Raw genomic sequence first — 11,266 nt, forward strand, 5'->3', positions numbered from 1 at the left:
CTGAACTCTGAGGAGTTCTGACTCAACCAGGATCACAGGAAGGACAGGCCCCAGTCAGATATAGTGAGGGCAGGTAGCACTAGAGATAATCAGATGGCGGGAGGCAAGCATAAGAACATAAGCAACAGAAACCCTAAGATTACTTCGCATCATCAGAACCCAATACTTCCACTATAGCAAGTACTAAATACACCATCACATGAGAAAAGCAAGATTCGGATCTAAAAGCACTTCTCATAATGATAATAGAGGACATTAAGAAGGACATAAATAACTTCCTTAAAGAAATATAGGAGAACACAGGTTAATAGCTAGAAGCCCTTAAAATGGAAACACAAAAATCCCTTAAAGAATTATAGGAAAACACAATCAAACAGGCAAAAGAAATGAACAAAATCATCCAGGATCTAAAAATGGAAATAGAAACAATAAAGAAATCACAAAGGGAGACAACCTTGGAGTTAGAAAAGCTAGGAAAGAGATCAGGAGTCATAAATGTAAGCATCACCAACAGAGTACAAGAGATAGAAGAGAGAATCTCAGGTGCAGAAGATAACATAGAAAACATTGACACAACTGTCAAAGAAAATGCAAAAATCAAAAATCTCCTAACCCAAAACATCCAGAAAATCCAGGACAAAATGAGAAGATCAAACCTAAGGATAATAGGTATAGAAGAGAGCAAAGATTCCCATCTTAAAGGGCCAGTAAATGTCTTCCACAAAATTATAGAAGAAAACTTCCCTAACCTAAAGAAAGAGATGCCTATGAACATAGAAGAAGCCTACAGAACTCTAAATAGACTGGACCAGAAAAGAAATTCTTCCTGTCACATAATAATCAAAACACCAAATGCACTAAACAAAGAAAGAATATTAAAAGCAGTAAGGGAAAAAAGTCAAGTAACATATAAAGACAGACCTATCAGAATTACATCAGACTTCTCACCAGAGACGATGAAAGCTAGAAGATTCTGGGCAGATGTCATACAGACTCTAAGAGAACACAAATGCATGCCCAGACTGCTATACCCAACAAAACTCTCAATTACCATAGATGGAGAAACCAAGATATTCCATTGCAAAACCAAATTTCCACAATATCTTTCCATAAATCCAGCCCTACAAAGGATAATAGATGGAAAACATCAACACAAGGAGGGAAACTACACCCTAGAAAAAGCAAGGAAGTAATCTTTCAACAAACCCAAAAGAAGATAGTCACACAAACATAATTCCACCTCGAACAACAAAAATAACAAGAAGTAACAATCACTTTTCCAGTATCTTTTAACATCAATGGACTAAATTCCCCAATAAAAAGACATAGACTAACAGACTGTATACGTAAACAGGAACCAACATTTTGCTGCATACAGGACACCCACCTCAGGGGCAAAGACAGACCTTCAGAGTAAAAGGTTGGAAAACAATTTTCCAAGCAAATGGTCCCAAGAAACAAGCTGGAATAGCCATTCTAATATCGAATAAAATCTACTTTCGACCTAAAGTTATCAAAAAAGATAAGTAAGGACACCTCATACTCATCAAAGGTAACATCTACCAAGATGAACTCTCAATTCTGAACATCTATGCTCTAAATGCAAGGGCATCTACATTCATAAAAGAAACTTTATTAAAGCTCAAATCACACATTGCACCCCACACAATAATAGTGTGTTCAACACCCCACTCTCAGCGATGGCCAGACCATGGAAACAGAAACTAAACAGAGACACAATGAAACTCACAGAAGTTATGAACCACATGGATATAACATATTTATAGAACATTTCATCCTAAAGCAAAAGCACTTCATGGTGCCTTCTCCAAAATTGACCATATAATTGGTCAGAAAATAGGCCTCAACAGATATAAGAAGATTGAAATAATCCCATGCACCCTATCAGATCACCACAGACTAAGGCTGGTCTTCAATAGCAACAAAAACAACAGAAAGCCCACATTCACATGGAAGCTGAACAATGCTCTACTCAATGATAACTTGGTCAAGGAAGAAATTAAGAAAGAAAATTAAAGGCTTTATAGAATTTATTGAAAATTAAGACACAGTGTACCAAAACTTGTGGGATGCAATGAAAGCAGTGGTAAGAGGAAACTCATAGCTCTAAGTGCCTCCAGAAAGAAACTGGGGAGAGCTTACACTAGCAGCTTGACCGCACACTTGAAAGCTCTAGAACAAAAAGAAGCAAACACACCCAAGAGGAGTAGACTGCAGGAAATAATCAAACTCAAGGCTGAAATCAACCAAATTGAAACAGAAAGAACTAACTATGCAAAAGATCAACCAAACCAGGAGGTGGTTCTTTGAGAAAATCAACAAGATAGATAAACCCTTTGCCAGACTAACCAGATGACACAGAGAAAGTATCCAAATTAATAAAAACAGAAATGAAAGGAAACACATATCAATAAAATATATCTTAAAATAATTATTCTGTCTGTTGAATATTAACAGTTGAAAATATTAAAATTCTATAAAAATGCTAGTATTAAAAAATTCATTATGCATATATATTGTATACATTACTGTGTTTTATAAGGACGTTTTCTACAAGTATATAAAGTATACTGCTCACATCTTTCTAGTACTCTTCTGCCTTCTTTCCCTTCTCTTCTCTTAGTTCTCCTTATTCCCTAGACACCGTCACACAGGTATGGCTTCTTATATTTGTAGAAAACCTAGGACCTAGAAACGAGAGAGCATATTTAACATTTGTGTTCTTAATTCACTTAATATGGTTGTCTCTAGTTACATTTATTTCACTGAAAATGACATCACTTTGTTCTTTGTGATTCAATATCTTTTCTGTTGTAGATAGATCTACAATCTGCCATTGTTTTAGAGTCCAGCGCTTGAGGGAACCTGGGGGCTCATGCGCTGGCTGTAGACATTCATCCCTCCACCATGTACCCCTCCCCCATCTGCTGAGATTCTGGTTGTACATGTTCATCTATTCTCTCTGCCCCTTTCAGAGTTCCTGCTGAAATGCTGGGCCAGTCCTCTGGAGCTCTGCCAAAGCAGAAGATGGGGTGTAAGGCTTTCTCTTAACAGCCTTTAGATGAATCCCCTGTTTGCAGCCCAACTCCCCACATCTTTTGCATATTGCCTTTGATTGCTGAGTCTTTCAGGGTCAGAGGCTGGACGGTCTCTCAGTGGCTCTCATTTTTCAAGACCTTTCCCCTCTGCTTTACCTGCTCTGATAATTGTATTTAATGTTTTCCAGTCTACAAATGTTGGCTGACATTTCTTTTCCTACTGTGTATCTTTCCTTCTCTACTTTTCCTTGGGGAACACACGCGCGCGCGCGCGCGCACACACACACACACACACACACACACACACACACACACACATTCTTATTCTTTTCTTTTGAAAGTAGGGCATTTGGAAGAAGCAGAAACAAACATGTTTAATCTACCATGTTCAATCAGAAACAATCATTGGAAATAGTTTCAATTTTCATTGCTGAGTTTTGGCAACAACAAGATTGTTAATCACAGCATGTGGAAGAGTCCTTGGAAAGATGTTCATGTGTATCATTTGTATCTGTATTGAGTGTTCTACAATAGTGGTACTGAAATCAATGTCCTTCCTTCCTTCCTTCCTTCCTTCCTTCCTTCCTTCCTTCCTTCCTTCCTTCCTTCCTTCCTCCCTCCCTTCCCTTTCCCATTGTTTTCTCCTTCCTTCCTTCTTCCTTCTCTCTTTTCCTTCCCTCCATCACTCCTCCTTCCCCTTCTTCCTTTCCTCCCTCTCTCTCCCTTCCTTCCTTCCTTCCTTCCTTCCTTCCTTCCTTCCTTCCTTCCTTCCTTCCTGCCTGCCTGCCTGCCTCCCTCCTCCTTTTCTCCTTCTTCCATCCCTTCCTTTACCTAACCACTTATGTTCCACACACTGGGTATATTTCAGTGAGTCAGACAAGGTTTGCACCTAAGATCCCTGTCTACTTTCTCCTTTGGACTTCCCCTTACTATTGTTTATGTTCTTAACAGTTTCTTTGTTTTTGTTTTTTTCAGCTCAATAGTTTTCATTGCTATGACCAAGTAACTGACAAAGAATAAGGAGAAGAGGGACAGTCCATTGTGACAGGGACAGCGTGGTGGCAGGAAGCAGTTAGTGATCAGCAGAAAACACGTAAAGATCATGCGTAGTGTAAAAGCAAGCTCTTTTCCAGTTAAGCCGAAGTGAGGGCGTAATTACATTACACACGAGAAGGGCAGTAAAGCCCTATTCCTTTCAATCGTGGGTCTGCTCAACGTGTAGATTCCCTGCTATTCTAAAGAGATCCACTCCCTTCAGCAGAGGCAGCCTTGTTTGCAGTGCCATCTATCTGAACTGGCTGCTTGGTGTTTTTTGTTGTTTTTGTTGTTGTTGTTTTTAATACTCTGGAGAGGTTTGCTTAGCTTTAACAGCCCTTAAATTACTTATGGCAATTACCTGCATCACTTTCAACTCCATGGAGGTTATTAAAAATCTCTCATGGCAACTGTAAAGAAATAAGAAAATAGGTAAAGATGAAATCATGTCTGCTCCCCAAAGGCATTAGTCTGGAATATATTTGCATTGCTTTTATATGGGGAGAGAAATTTAGCTCTGGGCGGGGGGAGAATATAATCTCTGAGGCTACATCAACTTAAAATCAGACATATCTCACTAAATACAAATTTTCTCAACTGGCCAGATTGATTCTCCTTTTATCCTCATGAGACAATTGGGAGCTACTTATATTGAGATTTAAGAATTGTTCCTTGAGTTACAGGCACTGGACCAGTAAAGCTTTATATTTTAGCTCCTTTGATTCTCAAAGAACCTCCCTAGTCTGCACACTGAATAGATACGAAGGCTCAGGTTTATAGAAGCAAAGTGAGAGGTTGTATAAATGACAGTCAGAGCAGGTGTGTGGGAGGAAGCCATCTTCAAGCTCATCCCCAGAATGTCCTGTCACATGCCACTTAGCAGAGGTGTCTTTGTGGTATTTTGTAAGCGTAAGAGGATATTTGATGGTTATTGAGTCCTATCTAATTGCCGAGATTCCATTCTTCTTCATATTCCTGTGGACTAAAGACCCCCCTGCCGTTTTCTTAAGGAGTATTAATGTGAATACAGAAATATAAATGATATAAATACCATGCCCTCATGTATGACATTCTCAAAAAGCACATCCAACCAAAGTGTGTGTAAGGGAGCAGGTGGCTACCAACCTTTCATGCTGTACCCATCAAACTATGGCCCATGGCAGGCATCCTCAGCGTCATTTGTCCAAAACCCAGAATCCCAAGCTTCACCCCAGGCTGCGGCATCTACACCTTTAACAAGACCACAGGTGGTGTGCATGTCCACTGAGGACTGAAAACCCTGATGTGTGGAGTGTGTTGGGAAAATTTTTTTTCCTTTTCTGATTGAAGGTATTGTTCATTTGGAGGGTGGGGTAAGAGGACCTCTCTGTAGAAGAGAGTCCTGCTCCATAGAGCATAGACATACACCACACATGAGTCTCATGCCATTCCAGGCAGCTCTGAGATCTGCCTGAACTAGCCAACCACAGGGAGGAAGTGGCATGCTGGGGTGTTTCATAGAATGTGATTTTCTTTAGGAATGCTCCGTGATAGGGGTGTACAGGTTTCTGCCTTCTGCGGTGAAGAAAATCTTGCCAAATCTTCCCATGCCTATCTTTGCTTTATCCTTTATCCTTTCCCTGGGCCTCGGTCTCTGGCTCTGATTTATTCCTGAGCAGGCTACTTCAGGAGTCATAGTGCTTTTAACTCACAATACCCAATGCCAAACACACTCTCCTCCAATCTATCTGGCCGGAGGAAGAGACAGACTCCATTTCCCACTGCAGCGTGTAAATTTGAATCCCGCCCTGCCTGCCTGCTCTACTGTAGGGCTCTGTGACTTTCATATGGTCTCCTTGGAGACCTTGCTTGCACCTGCAGGCTGCAGCATGAGACAAATACAATTCATTTCCTACTCTAGATGAAGGGTTGAGGATAGTTCAAGGTGTGTTTGTGGTGTCCTGTTTTCTTTGCTAAATGGTGACTTAAAATCAATTATAATCAAATGGGAAGAGGCGAAAGCTGCTGATTCTGGACGCTTTGGGGAGAGAAGGGAGGCTGGGACTTCGCTCTCATTTTTTGTCCCTGAGATAAAAGTTGGCACTTGTGAGCCAGGTTTACTGTGTGATTGATAGTTCTGGCATGTGGCACATTTTCATTTTCTACTGAAGTGCAGTCCAAGGACTCAGAACCTCCAAACAGGAGAACAGTCATTCTCAGGTGCCTGCCTGTGATGTACTCATTCCTCTATTGTGGAAACCACAGAAGACTGAAGACCAATCAAAGAGGAGGGGATGAGTCAGGGGCTAAATACCCATGTGGCATTGCAAACGGTGGCCTCTGGATTTACCTTTCAGTCTGAGGGAAGAATGTTCCTCTCATCTAGAGGAAGGTGACTGAAGGCTTAGGGTGAGCTCTGGACAAACAGTGAGGTTTAGTTGGTAGCAATCAGACTATTTTCCCGTGCTGAACACGGCTTGAGGTCTGAGGAATCCAAAACAAACACCACAGTCCTGTGGATATGTGTGTGTGTGTGTGTGTGTGTGTGTGTGAGAGAGAGAGAGAGAGAGAGAGAGAGAGAGAGAGACAGACAGACCGATAGAGATAGACAGACAGACAGAGACAGAGAGACAGAGAGAGAGAGACAGACAGACCGATAGAGATAGACAGACAGACAGAGACAGAGAGAGGGGAGGAGGGAGAGGGACAGAGAGAATGAGTATGTGTAAGGTCAGACTGCAACTTTCCGGAGTCAATTCTCACCTTCTACCTTTTTGAGGCAGAGGCTCCTTATTCATGATCCCGTACAGTGTGCTCCAGGATATCCACTCCATCATTAACCCTGTGTAGTGAACCCTAGGCTACCTACCCTCCAGCATGTACCCCTGTGCAGTGTACCCTAGACTATCTACCCTCCAGCATGTTCCCCTGTGCAGTGTAACCCAGGCTATCTATCCTCCCATCATATACCCTGTGCAGCGTGCTCCCTGCCAGCTGCCTGCTTTTTACAGGAGTCTTGGGGATGAGATGCAGGCACTCCGATGCTTGTGCACTTAGTGCCTTTACTCACCAAGCCACGCACACACTATCCATCCAGGCTCCTTTACTTGGACACTTGGCTCCCAGGACCACACAAACGCCTTTTTATCAGAAATATATTTGTAACCCAGTCTTAGAAAGAAAAAGTCAAAAATAAAAGAATAAAATGGAAGAGAATTCTATTATCAGTGGATGGCTTCCCTTAAAACAACAACCTTCTGGGCATTGTGTGAGGCAGACGGTGGCAGAATTTACAAGGTGCTCTTGCTCAAGACTGATACCAGCTCCCCGATCCCTCAAAATCCACACTGAGAGCTCAGCAGCTGCTCTTGGAGGCTTCTCTGCATCACTAACGCATATGGAGGAGAAAGGGCACACTCAGAACCTACCTCGGCTGCCTTCCTGGGGCCCACGATGTTTAATATCCTGAGATATCAACAGGATGGGATGCAAAGAGCAGGCACATGAAGAAAGGAAGGCACGGTGGCTTTGCAGAGGACAGTTACTTAAGGTGTATCTCAGGTGGTGGTAATCTTAGTTGGAGTTATCCTAGGTGGGCAATCACCTCAGGTAGGAGTCACCTTAGGTAGGAGGCAGAGAATATGTAAATTCAACAGTTTGTTTTGTTTTGTTTTGTCCACGCTATAAACACCAAGCTGTTAAAAGCAGCCTCCACTATCTGGGTGCAGATTTTGTATTCAGAGCCTTATTCTACTCTGGAGGGGTTTGCTACCTCTGAGGACGCTCTGAATTTCACTGTGCCTCCCCTTTCCTGTCAGTGAGTGGAGGGGCCTGTTGGACTTGTTAGATTAATCAGCTAAGGTGGGAAGAGATGTCAGGAGAACCTCCTGAGAATCCAAATCAATACTGAGCATGAAAACAAAGCCAGCTTTGAAGCCCCGAGCTCTAAAGGAGAAAGTCTCCATGCTGCTAAGAGAAGTTAGAACACCGCAAAAGTGCGTAAAAGGAGTTCAGGAAATTCTTTCTTCCCTTGCTTCTTTTTCTTTTCTTTTCTTTAAAAAAATTACTTATTTATTTTTATGTATATGAGTACACTATTGCTCTCTCCAGATACACCAGAAGATGGCATCAGATCCCACTGCAGATGGTTGTGAGCCACCGTGTGGTTGTTGGAAATTGAACTCAGGACCTCAGGAAGAGCAGTCAGTGCTCTTAACCACTGAGCTATCTCTCCAGCTCCCCCCTCTTGCTTCTTTTTCCTCAGAAAGTTTGATGATAAGTTTTGGTGTTATGGTGGTTTGATTAAAAATGGCCTCCCTAGGTCCATAGGGAGTGGTGCCATTAGGTGTGGCTTTGTTAGAGAAAGTGTGTCACTCAGGGGTGGGCTTGGAGGGGGGGGGGTCTCAGAAGCTCAAACCAGGCCTAGTGGCTCACAGTTACTTTCTGCTGCTTGTCAGTTTAGATGCAGACCTCTCAGCTCCTTTGCAAGCGTCATGACTGCCCGCACGCTGCCACGCTTCTCACCATGCTCCCTGACATAACAAGAAAGGACGAAGCCTCGGAAACTGCAAGCCAGCCCCAATGGAGTGTTTTCTATTATAAGAGTTGGAATGGTCATGGTGTCTCTTCACAGCAATTAGAAACCTTAACTAAGACAGAAGTCAAGAAGGTGTTCTCCCATAGTGCATTTGGGCACTCTTCTAGGAAGAAGAAAGAGCCATGAAGTGTTCGATTACTTTGCCTTATGGTGGTTGATAGTTGACCTGATCAACTTCCTCTCGCCCTTTGTCTGGAGACCCAGGGCTCGTATTCCTTTCTGGCCGCCCACTGCGTCGAACCTTCTCATCTGTGCATCACGTCTATTCTGGAACATTCTTCCTTCCACTCAGACGTAATTTGTGCAGTATTCACCCACCCCTAATGCTCAAAGCCTTGCACACGAGTGCTTGAAGCAGGTCCAGCAGCTAGATGCTCTTTGAATTTTTGGATATAATATCCTGTCTTAGAGGAGTCTAATACCATATGGTTTTGGTCAAGCCATTTGATGAATCTTTCTTGAACTTGTCATGCATTATTAAATACGACTCAACATTATTAAATACTATAGTTAAAAAGGAGTAAAATTCCAGGGCACTTGCTTGGTGATGCAGCAGATAGGTCACCTCCTGACCCCCAGCTCACACACATCTGTGCTTATTACCTGCATTCCTTACCCCTTTGTTAGTCCCTCCTCTGTCTCCCTGCTTCTGCTCAGCCAGAAGATCTCAACCTGTGGGTGTCAAATGGTCCTTTCACTAAGGCCATCTGAAAACACACTTATTTATGTTACAGTTCGTAACAGAAGCTACGTTACAGCTATGAAGTAGCAATGAAACTAACTTTATGGTTGGGAGTCACTACGACGTGAGGAGCGGTGTGAAAGGATCACAGCATTAGGAAAGGGAGAACCACTGAGTGAGAGTCTCGCCGTTACCTAACCTCTGCACGCACACACACCACAGCTACGGCGGTACCCCAACAAACCCAGGTCTAAGACACACTAATGGCAGCTAGTGGGAAAAGATTAGTGGTCTTTGCTTTTTTTTTTTTTTTTTTTTTTTACTGTGTTAGGGGCTCTCTCCCATGAACCCTGGTCTGGACTGCCTTAGTCACAGATAGGAGTGACAAGACTGTGGCCCAGAATTAAAGCCTAAAGCTGCCCCCCCCCCACTCCTAATAATGATAATGAGATGAAAGTAACCCATACTCCAGGGAAAAGCATCAAACAAACAAACAAAACAACAGACAAGCAAAACCCAAATTATCTGTTTCCCAGACTAGCCTCAACGATGGCTGCGAGTCTAAGCATGGTTCCAGTTGATGGTTTTGGCAGAATAGGCTGAGGTGCTTCTGGGAGAGGAGAAAGTGTCTCCCTCTACTCAGGCCCAGCGGGTGAAGGAGGGATTAGTGCACATCCCTTCTGAAGATCACACAGGCCTGTGAGAATGGGAAGATGGCATTTCCTTTCCTTGGGGGATGCTAATTGCTGTAATGTCCTACCTATGACATGAGGGAACTGGCCTTTCTGCTGCTTTCTGGGCAAAGGAGCAGATAAAGAATGGAGGGTAAAGGAGAGCCCACTGGAGACAACCATTACCATGCCACCAACCAAGCTCACAGCCCATGCAGAGGACACCAGCAGCAGATACCACTGGGTCCTGGAAGCAGTCCCTGGGGAGCGTGACATGAAGGCCAAGTTTCTTCTTCCAGAGATCTGTGCTCTGGGGCGCTCCAGGAGCATTGGCTACTGCCCCTTGTCACACAGAAAGCAGCCAAAAGCCAAGGGCTGAGATTTGCCAGTGGGTGGACAAGCCTTACCCTTCACCTTACCCACTCCTTGGAGTGGCAGTGTGAAGGTAGAGAAGTGCCCCAGAGACCAGAATTCCTGTCCTCACCCTGTTCTTGCTCTGAACGGCAAGATGGTGTCTGAGAAAAGTTTAAATGTAACAGAATAAAATTTTAATAATCAAAAGTGTCCCCCAAATATAGACTCTGATCAAACTTCCATTAAGAGATCTGTTCTTCAGTGGGTGGAGATAATGTAGTAAAACAAAAAAAATTAAACAATTGGAATTTAGATTCCCACACTGAGCGCAGACCCCTCAGTAAATTCTTCATGGTCACCAGGAAAGGGGGTTGCTGGAATGAAAGACAAGAACACTTTGAGATTTTAAAAAAAGTATTTATTTCTTTCTCTCCTTTCTCTCCTTTCTCTCCTCTCTCCTCTCTCTCTCTCTCTCTCTCTCTCTCTCTCTCTCTCTCTGATACTGAGGGTGTGCATAGCAGGGTGTGCATATGCAGAGGCCAGTGTCTTCTATCAATCATTACCTTATTTTTATTATTTAAAGAAGTTGGCTGTGGTTTTCTGTAATGTTCCCCCTCTTCTGTAAAGAGAAGGTTCCTTGGTGAGGACGAGGACTGTATTTACCTGTATTTACCCGTGGTATAAGGACAGATACTTAGAGTGTCGTTAAGGATTGTGATACTTTCGTATAAAAGTGGGGTTTGTAGGTTCTCCTCCAAGATCCATGACTTTACTAGCCTTGGGTAGTTGGCTAGATTTCCAGTCATAAGGTTAGCCTTCAAGGTGTTAGGTGAGTAATGTCCACAAGGTGGCAGCAGAGGACTAGTATGGCCAGTGGCCGCTTGAGTGT

This window comes from Mus musculus, chromosome 6 (assembly GCF_000001635.26).
Source record: "Mus musculus strain C57BL/6J chromosome 6, GRCm38.p6 C57BL/6J".
Taxonomy (NCBI): Eukaryota; Metazoa; Chordata; class Mammalia; order Rodentia; family Muridae; genus Mus; species Mus musculus.